The sequence below is a fragment of the Staurois parvus genome, unplaced genomic scaffold, assembly GCF_062004578.1.
Source record: "Staurois parvus isolate SC_StPar_1 unplaced genomic scaffold, SC_StPar_1.0 ptg000287l, whole genome shotgun sequence".
Lineage (NCBI taxonomy): Eukaryota > Metazoa > Chordata > Amphibia > Anura > Ranidae > Staurois > Staurois parvus.
The window spans coordinates 32,541,731-32,558,762 of NW_028318083.1; positions in this window are offsets into that span (position 1 = coordinate 32,541,731).

Below are 17,032 nucleotides of genomic sequence, written 5' to 3' on the forward strand. Positions count from 1 at the left end.
AGCTCAGGAGAGGCTTGTCTCTGCCCCTCTCCCCCCCCCCCCCCCCGTCTCAGCAGTCAGCAGCAAAGAGGAATACATAACTCCTCCTACAGATTTTGCACCTTTCTGTGCAACCGCAGCACCATTTTTGGGCATGGCTTCCACAGTGGTCCTCTTTAAATCTGGCAACAATTGAGAGTGTTCCCACGCTGTTGTTTTGAATATCTGCCAACTGAAGGTGTGGACATAATATGAATGCTCAAACCAGAAAGATGCTATGAGAAGGAAGAGTTGAGTGAGAAATATACTGCAATCCTTCTGGGGTAAAGCAGCCATTGGTGGTGTGTTATTTTAAATATAATATAATGCCTCATAGTAACCTATAATAAGAAAGTGCTGTGAGCTGCTTGTCTCTCTTCCCAGGCCCTAGGGGTGGTAGGTATCTTCCTTCCATGGGAGAATTGCCTGAGGATGCTGACTGCTGGAAGATGGAGTGTCTGGCCATGAGGTAGTGAATACAACTGTCTCCCACAAGGGAGGTAGTGAACTCTGGGTTTAAGATAACATTAGAACAGATCTCCTTGGCTTTTCAGTGAGACAAAGTCCTATGGTTTTTCCAGTCAACTTGTGAGGGCAGAGAGACTTAGAGACTGTGTCAGCTTGTGAAGAAGAATAGAGCTTAGCCTGATAATAGGAACTATCTGCTATTTTGATAGCTTGAGTTGGTGGTTCCTCAACCTCCTTCCCTTATCTGCTAAAGTTAAAGAGGAACTACACTTACCTCTACTCCAGTAATGTGGTGTCTAGTAGTTCCTTGCTAGCCACTGAAATCTTTTTCCAGGGCTTCATCCAGGTTTCGATCTTTGGCCATTTTGATTGACTGGGCCAAGATGATGTAACATGTCAGGATGTTTGCATGTCAGGAGTACATTTACACAGCTCAGTGTACAATGTGGGCAAGCATTTAAGAAACTTTAATGTAAAAGAGACATAGTGGGATTGTTTTACTAAAGGCAAAAAGACAGACTGCTCAGTCTGCAGAACTTAGTGAATGAGGTGAAGCTCTGCTGACTCCATCATCCAATCGTGTGCAAGCAAACATTCTGTTACTTTTATTTTCTTGCATGTGATTGAGTATTCCTTGAAAATTGAAGCTTCACCAAATTCACTAAGCTCTGGGGAAGTTTCCCTTAAAGAGTACAATGTCACTTGGAAAATGAAAAGTGTATTTACCTTTAGTAAATCAACCACAGTATGTCTCTTCTGTATTAGAAGCCTGCCTGTTTGCAATTTTTAACCTAAGTGACTTGTGCCCCGTTTTAAAAGAAAACTTAAAGAAGAACCAGACCTAAGACTGAATGTTCCTAAAGTATAATTGATATGTACAGTAAGTGTGCTTGGAATACTCACAGTGTGAGATGTGGTGTAGCTGAAGATAAACCTTTAATATAAGACAGCACTAACAGTACTACACACACACACCTAGGCCCTAGTTCCATTACTTTGCAATACTTATTGTTTTTTTTTTAGGTAGCATTAACATATATGGATGTACCAGAGACAGCACTACCTATTTCAGTGGCCCTAACAATTAAATTTCCATACTGCAGTCACACAATGCAAACAATACATGCAAACTAGAGCCAATTTAGCTAGGAGCCACTTGTCACCTGCCAGTCATCAGCTTCTTTTCTGTTCTATTTCTTTTGAAACTGCTCTCACATATTTGTGTAGTTTGTTTTTATTTGGCAGGTGGGCTAAAACGAGAATAATGTGAATGTACATGCATTTTTACTGTTTATTAAAAAAAAAAAAACCTTAGTACGCCAAGCAGATCAGTTAAGCTTGGTCTGCAAAGCTGCCAACAATATTTTACATATCAAAAGCATTGTTGTATTTATGTTTATTTTTTTGTCTGGAATGCATTTGATCTTAACCCGTTATTGCCATAGGTTAAATCATTTTGCTGCCAAAACAAACTACACATATTATTACTACTTCATGCTATTTAAATTCAGATGTTTGGCATTAATGGGGGAAATTGAATTGTCTGTACAAAGGATTTCTTCCTAGAATGTAAATTAGGTATGCAACAAAGGGCTATTGTGCATACATAATTATAATTTTAGTGAACTTGCTACTAAATCACAAAAATAATGGTTGGTAATTGGTAATATATTTTACCTAGCACAAAATAATATTGCACATTTAACAACACTTGATATATGCAGGTTATAGCACCTGATCAGTTACAAGTCTGGTTTATTTCACTAGTAAAGAGGCAAGGATATTGTTTAGAAAAGAAAGACAGATTTATTTGAATCCACAGAAAGTATTATAAAAATGAATTATATTTCTATCTTGTTTAAATATTTGACGAACAGCAAGTCATTTTCAATCCAGATAATGTTATGTTAATAATTTTTTAACATAATCATTCTCTAAACCCTTTAAACTAACACTGCATTAAGAAAATAGGTGTTGCACCAAAACTTGTCATCAGTCTTCTGCTTTACTCCATTTGTCAATAATTGATCATGAGCCCTTTAGGAAATTTTGTATCAATTACATTTCTTGCTAGGCACACATTGTTGCTTTTGCTTCGATGGCACATAAAGTTTGTAAGTAACAAGAATGTAAACACAAGAAAACTTAAGACATTTTAAAAAGTGGATTAAATGATTAGGTCCTAAAAATGGTAAGCAAAAGATGGGAATTCTTAAAGTTGAAGGCAAAAAGAACCACTCACATACAGGCATATGTTTTGTAGAAATTGGAATCCCTGTTGCAGATCTGATTTATGTTCCCAGCTTGCTGGTTTGGTACATGCACTTGCATTTTGACTTGAACTGCTGAGCTTTTGGGTTCTATTTTCCTCATGGTATCGATCAGCATTGTAAGGGGGGCTGTAGTGCCCCAGCAACCATTTTACGCTCACTTTCCAGGAAAATAAATTGCAGCTATATTATGTCTGGGTCAAAAACCTGCAAAGACAGAAATATGTAAGCTGCCATTACTAACCTGGTTTTTAAAAGTGCAGGCCCTAGAACTGTCATCCTGATCCTGGTTTTATTATCTAATGAGTGATTAACCAAGAACAAACATGCAGCATGGATGTTCAGACTTGGCTGAATGCTTGTCCCAGGTGAGTGACTCATTAGTTAAACCAGGGTCAGAATGTCAACTTCATACCTTGCATTTTAAATAATGAAAGCTTCCAATTTCTTTTTCCTCACAGGTCCACTTCAATCTAATCCACCACCACGTATAAATAAAATAGTCCTGCAAAAAGCGGATAGTGTGTTTTTCTACAAAGAAATTTTAGGAAATTGGTTTTCAATTGCCAGCACAACACACTATTTCTGCTCTGCTGCAGAGTCTTAAAAAATGCAGTGTAAATTCTAACATCGTTATGCTTTGCTTCCTTAAAAAAAGTTGAAAACATAAAATAATTGGATATTTTTATAAATATGATGCCTGATCAAAAAACAAAACTCTAATGTAGGTTTGGAGAAAATTTAAGTTCAAAGTGTAATGCCGCATAGCTGCCAACCTCAGATATGCCAATTCCTCGGAGACTTTTTCATTAGCAGAAAGCTGTGGAATAAACTTGAAGCGTGATGTGATGATCTCTTGCCTTGATACCTCATAGACCACTGCTAATTATGAAGCTGCTTGACAAGCAAACAGTGCTCCATATTTATAATAAAACAGTAGACAAAATCCGCCAATTTGTAATTTTAATGTTAGATGTAACCTCATGTTTCCCTGCAAAAGCGTAAAAAAACTGTAGTAAATAAATTAATGAGAACAATATTTTAGAGCCTGCAGAAAAAAAACATTCATACAGTAAGATACAGAAATGGCTCACAAACCAATTAGCCTTAATATTTACCCCATTGCATGATTTCCTTACATCAAAGCCTGCCTATTTCTATACCCTTATTTAGGGTTCTACCAACTGACTGCAATTAAAGCTACTCTGATGACAAATAAAAACAAATGGTCTGGCATTGGGCTACATATTTACAAAATCAAATTTAAGCGTGGTTGCATTGGGAAAGGGAATTTTTATGTGTGACAGTAAATGAGAGTGGAGCACGAAGAACTCTTGCATAATTATACTTTATCATTAGAGCATATCTTTTTACTTCCAAGTTGAAAAGCAAACCTAAGCTATGCAAAACTAGCTTCTTGTCTATTTGTTTAATCATCTGATGGATTATATGATTTCTAGAGTGATTTCATGAGCCTTAAACTTCCTATGCTATATCCAAACGGCATGTCTATATTAACAGCAGGGACTGGTGTATTCAAAGTCAGAATGTTATCTTAAGCCATATCAAATTCGGAAAAAGCAAGAAAGATCACTTTTTGATACAGATACAGATAGCACAAATATGAAGTAGAAGGAACCATGTGTGTTAAGATCTTCTGCAAATTATACCCTATATTTATGGCAAAATCTGCAAGATTTAGATGTTCCTGAGTTAAATTTACAGGTCAGAAGAAGCAATATATTGATAACTAAGTTCTATAATCTTTTCAATAACTTAGTTCTATATTCTTTTCAATAACTTAACATTGATACAAGTCAATGCTTTTTTGTTTTTAGTTTTGAATAGAGTAGGGAGGGATCATTTCTCTACTTTCTGTGTCATGAGAGGAGATCTTTCCAAAGTGAGGGAGATCTCCTCTTGAACAGTTGTCACAAGTGTCCCTGTTGGGAGATTCTCCCTCTATTTCTGTTCTGGTGACAAGTAAGTTGCAGTAACAATGGTCACAATACAAACAGAGATGGTAAATTTCCAAAGCAGGGACACAGACAGCTATGAAACCTCACAAGAAGTCTAACTGCCTACCACTCTGTGCAAACAAAAATAATGCAGCTTTAAATAAATTTTAATGCATATTGTTTGAGTGGGGAATATTAACCACTTCCCAACCTGCCTATAGGAGATACAGGGTGGCATATGTATACGTGATTTTGCATTTCTAGGTAGGACCACGGCCATGGTTGTCAATCACCGGGTCCCGGCTTTTGATTCCTCGCTGGTACCCAGTGATTGCTGAGCATCTCCGACGGGGAGATGTTTTGTAAACAAAACAGTTCTCCTCCCTGTCAGCTCATGCACACTGCTTTGGATGGCTGTGCCCATCACAGCCATGAAAAGCAGTGTGATTACAGTGAAGCACACGGGCACAGCTTACAGTGAAACAGCACACACAGTTAACCCTTTAATTTGCCCCTCATGTTAACCCCTTCCTGCCCAGTGCCATTAGTACAGTGTCAGTGCTTTTTTTAGCACTGATCACTGTATTGGTGTCACTTGGGATGTCAGTAACACCAAGTCAATCCCCCCTAGTGTCAGAATGCCCACCGAAGTCCCGCTATAAGTCGCTGATCGCCGCCATTACTAGTAAAAATAAAAAATAACAATAAAACATTCCAGTATCTATACCACCATTTGTAAACGTTATTTCTTTCACATAAAACAATTAATTTACATGTATTGGGATTTTTTTTAGCAAAGATATGCAGCAGAATACATTTTGGCCTAAATTTATGATGAAATTTAATTTTTTACATTTTTTTACTGGACATGTTTAATAGCAAAATGTCAAATATATTGTTTTATCTCAAAAGTGTCAGTCTTTTTTTTTTATAGCGCAAAAAATAAAAAACTCATAGGGGATCAAATACCACCGAAAGAAAGCTCAAATGGGGGGGAAAAAAGGATGCCAATTTAATTTGGGTGCAGGACTGCATGACCGCGCAATTGTCAGTAAAGTAATGCAGCACCGTAACTCAAAAAATGGCCCGGTCAGGAAGGGGGTAATCCTCAGGAGGGCAAGTGGTTAAACCATTTTTTTCTCAATACATGGACTGGATATTGCTAGATTAGGTACTGTTATCTTAAGTAATGTTAGGGTGTAGTAAGCTGACCGTTTATGCATTCAGTGATTTTATATTTTGAGTTGATGAGCTCATTTCAGCCCAGCATAGCTAGCTACACAAATCAGCCTCTGCATTGGGAAGGCATGTGGAAAATGGTTGACTTAAAAGGAGTGCATTATTGTGTGGATTGAATTTCAACATACTTTACTAGTGGTGGTTTACAAAGCAGGTATGGATAGTATTGCACAGTGTAGGTATATTGCGGTGCTTTGCCATTCATTGTTGTTTGCCAATGCACATATACAGGACATCCAGCACATTTGTGCTATAGTGCACCACAATGCTTAAATGTACACACTTGCAGTATTGGGGTGTTCTACATTTTGCCAAAATAGAGCAGGGCCTGTTTTTTCTTGCACAGGTGTTTTTAACGCCTATTAAAAACACATTTTAAAGTATTAAAGCTCACAGTATTTTGGTATAAAATGTCCCTTCTAGAATGGGCAAATTAATATAACACAACAATTTCTCAGTGTAGGGAAACCATTGACATTTTTAAATTTCAAGTACAGTCTCAATATTTTTCCAGTCATTTCTAATGATTTTGATTCATGTAGGTAATAATTTTAACTGTCTCCGTGGATTCAAAATACTTTCCAGTTTATGTTTTCGTATGTTTTAATAAGCAGCTTTATTCTAGCAGTATTAAACTGAAGGTTATGGTAATGGACACAGAAGGAGAAAGCAACATCAAGAGAAAATTTACAAGGATATTGAGCATCAGGCCATTAAGCACAATATGGCTGTTTGGTGCAATTCCTCTTTAAGGTTAGGTTTCTTCATTTTTGTTCTTCAATTCTCTGCACAAATCATTTATCATGCTCTTTGAATTTGATACCTCGCTTTTTAATAAATGAGATTAGGTACTGTTTTATTATATGCACAAGAACATCCACCTGTAAGGTTAGGTAAACTAATTTAAATCCTTAAACAATAAATTATGCATTGCTAACAGACTTTTTTTTATCATTTATAACATGCTGAATGTGTACATGTGCTGTAGATTGTATTGGTAAAAAGATAATGCTCATACTACTCATACTAAGTCAGGTTTTATCCTAGTAAGGACTAAATGGACAGTTTATTAAGTTAAAAAAAAGGTATTCACATGTTTTACTTGCAGGTAAGATTTAAGGAAGTGTGTAGTTAAAGTGATACATTTATTGGCTAACTCAAGTTATTAGAGATGCATTGTTTCTTGACCTTTTAGGTTCCATACTTAGGCTTTATGCTATTCAGAATAGCATAAAGCCTGTAGAAAGGATCTAAATGCTTGCATCTTTAAGAACTTCAGTTAGCCAATAAAAAGTACTACTTAAACTACAAATGTTCTGCATTGATCAATTGGATTTTATAAGTACCCACATTTACTTATCATAATTGAGTTTAGTGGTATTTTCTACTATGCAAGCTAATATTTTTAACAATTATTTTTATTGAGGCAGCAATATACATTACAATCAAGAGATGGACATTCCTCATTTAATAGAAAAGAGAAATGTAATAGAAAGCACAAAAGATATCTTGTTCCTTGTTAGCTATGCAATTAGTAAACAGTTGTTGATGTAACACAATTAAGAAGGATAGATGGAGCCAGTTAGTGATACATTAGAGTTCTGAGAAAAGTCCATTGTTTTATCTGTAGCAGGTTCTGTAGTTCCCATGCTTTGTAGTGACAAAGAATTGCCTTTTTGATTTCCTGTTTTTTTAATGTGGTATGTTTTGGTAAATGAATGGTATAATATTACAATATCGGGGGGCAAAAATATAAGGCCAAACCTGTACTGACACTTTTTGTTTACATTTAAAAATCAGTATTTTTCGCTAGAAAATTACTTAGAACACCAAAACATTTTTTTTATATATATATATATATATATATATATATATTTATTTATTTTTCAGCAGAGTCCCTAGGGAATAAAATGGCAATCATTGCAATTTTTTTTATGTCACACAGTATTTACGCAGCAGTTTTTCAAACATAATTTTTTGGGACAAATAACCTTTAACCTCTTCCTTACCACGCTATAGCCGAAAGACAGCTACAACATGGTTGTCTAGTTCTGGGATGATGTTTGTGAACATCATTCCAGTACATGCCCCCTGCGTGCCCCCCAGCGGCACCCACCCGGCGCTTTTGGTGTCCTACGGACACAGCAGATCGCTGGGTAAATACAGTTGCCGGGGATCGGCTGCACTTTCATCACACTGTCACATCAGCAGGAAAGTACTGCCGAGAACCGGCAATTATCAGAGAAGTGATGATCAGTGCCCAGCAGTGCCACTCACCTGTGCCCATCAGTGCCACCCACCTTTACCCTTCATTGCTACCCACCTGTGCCCTGTAGTTCCACCCACCTGTGCCCATCAGTGCCACCTACATGTTCCCAGCAGTACCACCCACCTGTGCCCAGCAGTGCCACCCACCTGTGCCCAGCAGTGCCACCTGTCAGTGCTGCCCAGCAGTGCCACCCATCAGTGCTACCCAGCAGTGCCACCTATCAGTGCTGCCCATCAGTGCCACCCATCAGTGCTGCCCATCAGTGCCAACTCACCAGTGCCACCTATCAATGCCACCTATCATGCGTGAGATGACCTTTGTATGTATAGGCGCAACTATAGGGGGATGGGGCACTTTACATTTTTTTTAAATTTTTATTTCATGATTTTTTTATTTTTCAATTGTCCCTTTAAATTTTTTTTAATCACTTTTATTGCTTTCACAATAAATGCAAACATCCCTTGCGATAACAATAAATCATAACAGCTTCTCTTTATGGAGAGATCTGGGGTCTATAAGACCTCACATCTCTCTACAATGAGGTTAAAAACAAACCATTGATCTAGTGCTTTCCTAAAAAAATGGCCTTGTTTGATGTCATGACTTTGCTCCAGTCCTCCTAGGTCATAGAGATTAGTTGAGGCAGTCTTTCCCCAGCTAATTTCTATGACCAGCCTCAGTGACTACCGGATCAGCACCCCAGCTCACCAATCAGACAGGAAAGTCTGAGAACCACCAGAAAATAGTACAGGAGTGATCCCTTTCCCTGCTTATAAAAGTGATCCAGTGGTTAATTAACTGATTGGATCACTTTTAGAAGAAACAACAGCAGATGCTGTAAATTTTAATACTGGGGCTATGGATTCCTCCTGCAGCCATAACCCCAGTATTCCGCTTCAAGACCAACATATATACATGTACTGTGGTCTTGAAGTGGTTAAAAATATACAAACAGTATATATATATATATATATATATACACACATAGTCAGTCTGGCTGAAAAAAGACAAAAGTACACCCAGTTCAACCATAAAAAAGAAAAGTTATAATCCTACACCCACAGTTGATCCAGAGGAAGGGAAAAAAACCCAGCAAAGCATGATTCAATTTGCTCCTGCAGGGAAAAAAAATCCTTCCTGATCCCCCGAGAGGCAATGGGATATCAGGTTGAATATCTCTACACCGAGTTCACTATATGAACCACTGATGTTGATCTTTTTCCCCCCTCAATCTCCTCTTCTCAAGAGAGAATACAGTAAATGCCTTTAATCTTTCCTCATAGCTGATCTCCTCCATGTATATATATATATATATATATATATATATATATATATACTATATTGCCAAAAGTATTGGGACACCCCTCCAAATCAATGGATTCGGTTGTTTCAATCACCTCCATGGCCACAGGTGTATAAAATCAAGCACCTAGGCATGCAGACTGCTTCTACAAACATTTGTGAAAGAATGGGTCACTCTCAGGAGCTCAGTTAATTCAAGCGTGGTACTGTGATAGGTTGCCACCTGTGCAATAAGTACATCCGTGAAATATTCCAGATTGTAAGCTCCAAGGAACAGGGCCCTCCTTTCCCTCTTTTATTGAACTATATTGTTGCTGTATTGTCTCCCGTTATATTGTAAAGCGCTGAGCAAACTGTTGGCGCTATATAAATCCTGTAGAATAATAATAACTGTTAGTGGTATTATAATAAAGTGGAAGCAACTGAGAACAACAGCAAGTCAGCTACGAAGTGGTAGGCCATGTAAAATGACAGAGTAGGGTCAGCGCATGCTGAAGTGCACAGTGCGCAGAAGTCGCCAACTGTCTGCAGAGTCAATAGCTAAAGAACTCCAAACTTTGTGTGGCCCTCAAATTAGCACAACAATAGTGTGCAGAGAGCTTCTTGGAATGGGTTTCCATGGCCAAGCAGCTGCATCCAAGCCTTACATCACCAAGTGCAATGCAAAGCGTCAGATGCAGTGGTTTAAAGCAAGCCGCCACTGGACTCTAGAACAGTGGAGACGTGTTCTCTGGAGTGATGAATCATGCTTCTCTGTCTGGCAATCCGATGAACGTGTCTGGGTTTGGTGGTTGCCAAAAGAATGACACTTGCCTGACTGCATTGTGCCAAGTGTAAAGTTTGGTGGACGGGGGGTTATGATGTGGGGTTGTTTTTCAGGGGTTGGGCTTGGCCCCTTAGTTCCAGGGAGGGGAATTCTTAAGACGTCAGCATACCAAGACATTTTGGACAATTTCATGCTGCCAACTTTGTGGGAACAGTTTGGGGATGGCCCTTCCTGTTCCAACATGACTGCATACCAGTGCACAAAGCAAAGTCCATAAAGACATGGATGAGTGAGTTTGGGGTGGAGAAACTTGGCTGGCCTGCACAATGTTCTCACCTCAACCCGATAGAACCTTTGGGATGAATTAGAGTGGAGACTGAAAGTCAGACCTTCTTGTCTGACATCAATGCCTGACCTCACAAATGCCCTTCTGGAAGAATGGTCAAACATTCCCATAGACACACTCCTAAACCTTGTGGACAGCCTTCCCAGAAGAGCTGAAGCTGTTATAGCTGCAAAGGGTGGGCCAACTCAATATTGAACCCTGCGGACTAAAACTGGGATGCCATTAACGTTCATGTGCATGTGTAAAGATAGGTATCCCAATATTTTTGGTAATATAGTGTGTGTATATATATATATACAGTATATATATATATATATATATATATATATATATATATATAGTGTGTGTTTTGTAGCATTGGTGTATATTGGTGCCACTCCCTAACTGTATTTCACATTAATGGAGAATAGTGTATTTAATTAGATACATACTCTTTCTGCATGCCCCACTGTGTTCATTAACATGCCTGAGGAACTTTTGTCACACTTGTGATTCTTTATTCAGTCCACTCCTTTTATACTAATTGCACTGTAGTGATAAATAGTACGATAAACTGATGTCCCCAATATGATTTAGAACTATTTTCTCTAAAAATATTGTGATAGCTAGAATCAATTTTATGTTTCAGAAATGTGAAGTGTACATTTTACTCCTTTTTAAAATTGGCAATGGTGTTTTGTTATTTTGTACATTAGAAATTACATGGGTATTAAACGGTTGATTAGATTTGCAAATGTTTGAGAATCACTAAGACACATAAATAAACATGCGTTCATTATTTATTCAAATGCAAATGGAAGAAAATAAACACGACTCACCTGATTTCTTTAAAAAGCACTATAGCAAAATGTGGACAGTAGATCGCCTGTAAATTTTGTACTTTTTCAGTTTTTACTATTTAATATCATTAAATTGTATCATAGAAGCAACATTTGCATTGATTTTTTGGTCTTAATCAATATAATAATGCTGTTGCTTTAAAGCCAAATATTGATCCAGCTCCCTAACACTTGACTTGACACATATTTTCTATTGACAGCATCAGATTTATATTCCATGTTTCAATTAGTACACATGGGAAGATTTAATGATGTCTGCATTTGCCAAAACCATTTCATTGTTGTTCCCATGAATATGTTATCATTCTAGATCAGTGTTCTCAAAGGTAATCTCTCTGCTGATAGCTGATATTTGAGTGTAAACTAGTTGTTGGAATCTAATATGTAAGCCTCTTGCTGAATCTATATGTCAATAGTATATACATCTAAAGTGATTGTAATTAGTGTACAGTGCATACACTCTTTTCTGCTAGCTTGTTATAAGGCAATGGTCACATTTGCTATTTCTTATCTTTTGTCTTTGTTTTAATTGTTTTCATGTAGTATATTCTTCAACTTTCTGCTTGTGAAAAAGATAACTTTACTTATGCATGATATGCAGTAGGCCTGTACATTTACATGTCTTCCAGATAACTTCAGCAGTATTGGTAAGAAATTGTATTTTTAAGGAATCAGATTTTAACTGGAGCAGAGCTCTGGGCATTGTGAAGCGGAAATCTCGCATCTCCTCAAGCTGGCAACATATCGTAAAATGTTCTTAACACAAAGTGTTCCCAACACCTAAAGTGACATTAAACCCTCAGTCTTTTTTAGCGCTTTCTGTAGCTAATATAGGGGCTCCATTCATTTAGGATCTGTGGTAAAATACCTCTTAGTAAAATTTTCAAAAATTCTTTTGCAATTCACTAAAAATAGATATCACATGATCTATTTTATGAAGTGATGCAGTATTTTAGTAGTGACAACTAGCAATATTTTACCACCTGGCATTTGCCGGTGTCCTTAACAATCAGTGAATAACCAGAGCAGGTTGTTGATGTCATAAAGGGGCGGGATCACCCAGTGACATCATTGGGTGGCCAAGCATCTTCACTCATTCAGCCAGAGCAAAGTGTCAGTGCGGATCATTTTTTTTCGTTCATTCTGGTCTGCAGCCAGCATTCATTGTAATTGATGTTGGATCTACTTTGGGGGAACATTTTTTTTGTTTTCTTTTTTTGAATAAGGGACTTGTCAAAAACTGTCTGTGTGTTTTTATTTTCTTTGCACTTTTTGGTTATTGAATACCCATACTCATTCAAATAGGGGTTGTGGGGTTCTCCTCAAAATCCATACCAGACCCAAAGGGCCTAGTAAGGATTGGGGGGACCCACACACTGTTTTTGTTTTAAATCTTATTAATGTCAGCATTTGTTTTGCTGACAGCAGATGAGCCATGGTTCTTAAGGATGTGGCGACCACCTACCAGCTATTTACTGGTTGTTAGGAACACTGGTGGCTTCCAGCTCCTTAACAACCAGTTAAAATGAGACACATTCCTTCAATATCGCATGCCTGGACTGTAGCAAACTGGCTCATCAGAGTTGAACGCGGAGTTCCCCTTTTCTATTGGAGGTATTCCTTGGTCCTTCATTCCCTACCCGCCCCTTCCTGAGAGGCCCAGTGACAGATGGTGTGGGTCAACCGCAGGTTAAGGCATCCTTAGTCCGGTGCCGAGCAGTCTGTGGAAGTGTAGCCTTCCTCACCTAAGTCATGATAAGGCCAGCATTCCTCAGAGAATTGGGAAGCACTGACCTAAAAACTTGTGTAGGCTCACACATCATAAAACAGATAAGGCAGTTTCTCCCAGGAATTGAAAGAGATTGTAACCTCACAAAACCTCACAGTTAAAGATGACAGAATGAAATGAACATTCCTCAAGTCTGTTTTTTTCCCCTATGTTTCATGTCATGGATTATGACAGATGTTGGTTCTAATTCAGTTCGCCTGACTGACCCCTCCCAAAACAGCGTAGTGGCCAGTATTCAGAGCCAACCCCCCTTACAGGGGGATTTTAAAAAGACAGGCTGGCAAGCCTAAGGTAAGCAAACACATTTCCTGATCTTAACATCGTAACAGAGGAGATCAAAGACCTTTTCCGCTCTGAAACTTGGATCTGCTTACAAACCAAGGCGTACTGGCAAGTAACTTAACCCTGTAACTTCATTCCTATTATCTCTTTGCTGTACTTTTATATGTGTATATATATATATATATATATATATATATAAGTGACATCTCTTTGTACATATTTTATTGCACCTGTTTGACTCTTTTAGTAATAAATCTTTCTTTCAGAAATTTTTTAACTGTTTTTAAGCGCTTACTTGCAATTCACAAATTCCTGCCTTTGAAGAGACGCTACTGTTTGTTATAATCTCTGTATAACAGGCCTGCGGACCGTGTTATATAGATCAATATTTCAATCATTATAGTGTATATTTGATAACGGGAGTTTCCCAGTCTCCGACAAAAGTGGTGGTGGCAGTAGAGGGTTAGTTGCGTAATTAACCTGACCCAGTAACAAGCGCATTCAGACTTCAGGCACCAATTGTAGCCCATTAGCTGGACAATCGCTGTGCAGGGTGCAGCTGGGTGTGGCCTTGTTACGCGCATCACACTTTAGATCGGCCGGTCCTTCGGTCACGAGTTTGGTGAGAAGGTCTGGGGTCTAACGCCGCGGGCGTGACGTATTATTGTTGGTTGCGATCGTGCAATTGTCGCATGTTGGTGGCGGCAATCGTGACATGGACCATTACTTATTTAACGCATTTATTTATTTATTTTAGTAAATTGACTTTAAAAACATCTTATGTGGTATTTACTGAGCGTTTTGATTTTTAAGGCACATACCGAATACAGGGATAGTGAATTGACATTTTCAGCACCACAGGCATTATTTGGGAAAAGTGTGTCAGATCACCTAAATACCGCATGTGAATGCAGCTTCTTTATCTTTTAATCCTTTCCTATGTTCCTGTTGAAGCTGGTGCCATCACTGCTGCCCCAGGTTTCCTGTTTCAGAGTAGCTCCTTTCTCTTGCAAGATCCTCTAGAGCCACTCTCCACCAGGAGCTTTCCAATTTGCCTTTCTTCTTTTATGTGCCTTTACACAGGAGTGGCCAGTTTTTTGATGAGACTAGGGTCTTTTGTATATCTTCTTTATGAGTCAGGCTCCTGGTTTATAATTCATACTTTATAAATATGTGTCATACTGCGATAGATATTTTGGGCCTACAATAAGTTTTAACATTATTGTGAACTTCTGATAGGGGTCTCAATTCCTGCAACTTATTTACCATCTGTTGCAGCACCTCAACACCCCCCCCTTAAAAAGGTTTCCTGTAGAGGTTTCTGACAGTAGGGCCATTCTGCTGAATAAGACCTGGAGTCGTCATTTCTAACACCTCCTAGGGAGTATTGTCATAGATTTTCCTGTGGGAACTGGTTTCAGAGGAGGTAAGCTTCATTGGACATTGGCCTATCCTAAATTCCATCTGATGAACTACAGTTGGCCAATCTTTCACAAATTATTATTATTATTATTATTATACAGTGTTTATATAGCGCTAAAAGGTTTGCTCAGTGCTGTACATTATAGTGGGGACAGAATATGAGACAATACAGTAACAAAACAAAACACGAGGGGGTCAAGGGCCCTGCTCTTTCGAGCTTACAATCTAGGAGGGAGGGGATAGTGGTACACGAGAAAGTGGAACAAATCACAGAGCCCCCCTTTGAACAGAAATGGCAAAATACTGGAACCTATTGAAGGGTGTGACTACCTGGAATGGAGGGGGGGAGGGGGTATAAAGTATGCCATTGCTCACATTTCTGCCTCTTTGTCCCCTTGCCCCTTTGGATGACCAGTCATCATGATGTCTGCGTAATGTATTATTCCATGTTTCCTTTCTGTATTTCTTTCCTGTAGTCTTTCTTTGTATTCGTAAAATTCTGTATTTGCATTGTAATATTACTACTTTTAAAGTTATACTAGCTACTATTTATTTTGTCATAATTAATTAGTAGTCAGCTTCTTTGCTGTGTAAATAAATTAGATCTTTATTTTTTGCACAGTTGTTATCATTTGCTATTATTGGTAATAGCCACATGAGGATTGGCTAAATTTATGTATAGACAAAAGATTGTAATCACTTATTACATTTGTAATCTTAGATGGAACAAAGTGAATAAGTGGCGGTAGCAAAACCACCAAAACAATACAAACATCTTATACAGTTTGCTAGCTGTAGGTTGTAAATTGTTCCTAATTTTTATCTTTTTTAATCTTATTTATGTATGTTCACGTGCTGTGTATAATCCATTGATTAGTTTGACCCATCCTCCTTGTATTGTTGCACATGTGCTTTAGATTTACTATTTAATATGTTTTTTTTTGGAGTGTTTTTCAGTCATGATGAAGACCATAATGGACGAAATGTATTGACTTTTTGGGTGGGCTGTACTCCGCTACATATCCTGCTGATCAACACTGCTGTGCTGTCTTTTTCAGTGGACTGTGCAATTGTGAGGCTTCAAAAACCTATGTCAGGGCACCGGTTTTAGAGCTGTATTTGGATTGTGGGAGGTTGAAGCACTGCACTACCTGTTTTGGACTAGAGTTGTTTCTCCCTACACTGTGTGCATCAACAGAAACACACATCTCCATAGCCTAGGATGACAAGGCACTCTCCTGCTCCTCCCTCCTCTTCCTCCCTTCCATCTCCAAATTAATAGATTGCATTGTCCACTGATAAGGAGGGCTGAAAGTTCAGACAAGCAGCACTGAGATAGCAGACATCACCAGCATGAAAAATTGCAAACTGAAATTTCTGAGGTAATATATTTAACAAATAGTTTACTGGGGTTTAACACATCTTTAATTCTACACCTACTTTAACCCCTAACACCCAAAATAAATCATAAACAATACCTTATCTCTTAACTTCCCCCCAACATTTAACTCTCAAACTTTAGCATTTGACTTAACACTTAAATCTTCCCACCAAAAGTAAATAGAAAGGCTCATTTCATAATTTAGGACCCTTTCACATGGGTGTTTAGATCTGTCTGTTAGCTCAGATGGATCTAACCTTAACCACAATGTTTGTCTATGGGTGGGCGGATGTTAACGGATAATCATCTGTTTATATCGCCTATATCCATTTCCGTTCAGGTCCGTTTTCTTTCTATTTCAATATTTTTTATTAAAGAAGATTTTGTTTTTATAATACAACAAGCTCATGAAACGCCCATGCAGGGGCAGAGCGGAACAACAGCATACATAAGCACATACAAATCAGCAGGGTGTATTAGCCAAATAACTGAACGTTCAATGACAACAAGGAGGGACGGCAAAAAGCCAAACCAAATTGTAGCAGCAGCAATCCATCATATTACCAAGAAAAAAAAAAAAACAAGGAAAAACCCCTACCGAGAAGTATCAGCTCAGAACATATGGAAAAAAAAACCAAACTGATAAAAAAAAAGAAAATATAAGAACATAGAAAGAAATAAGA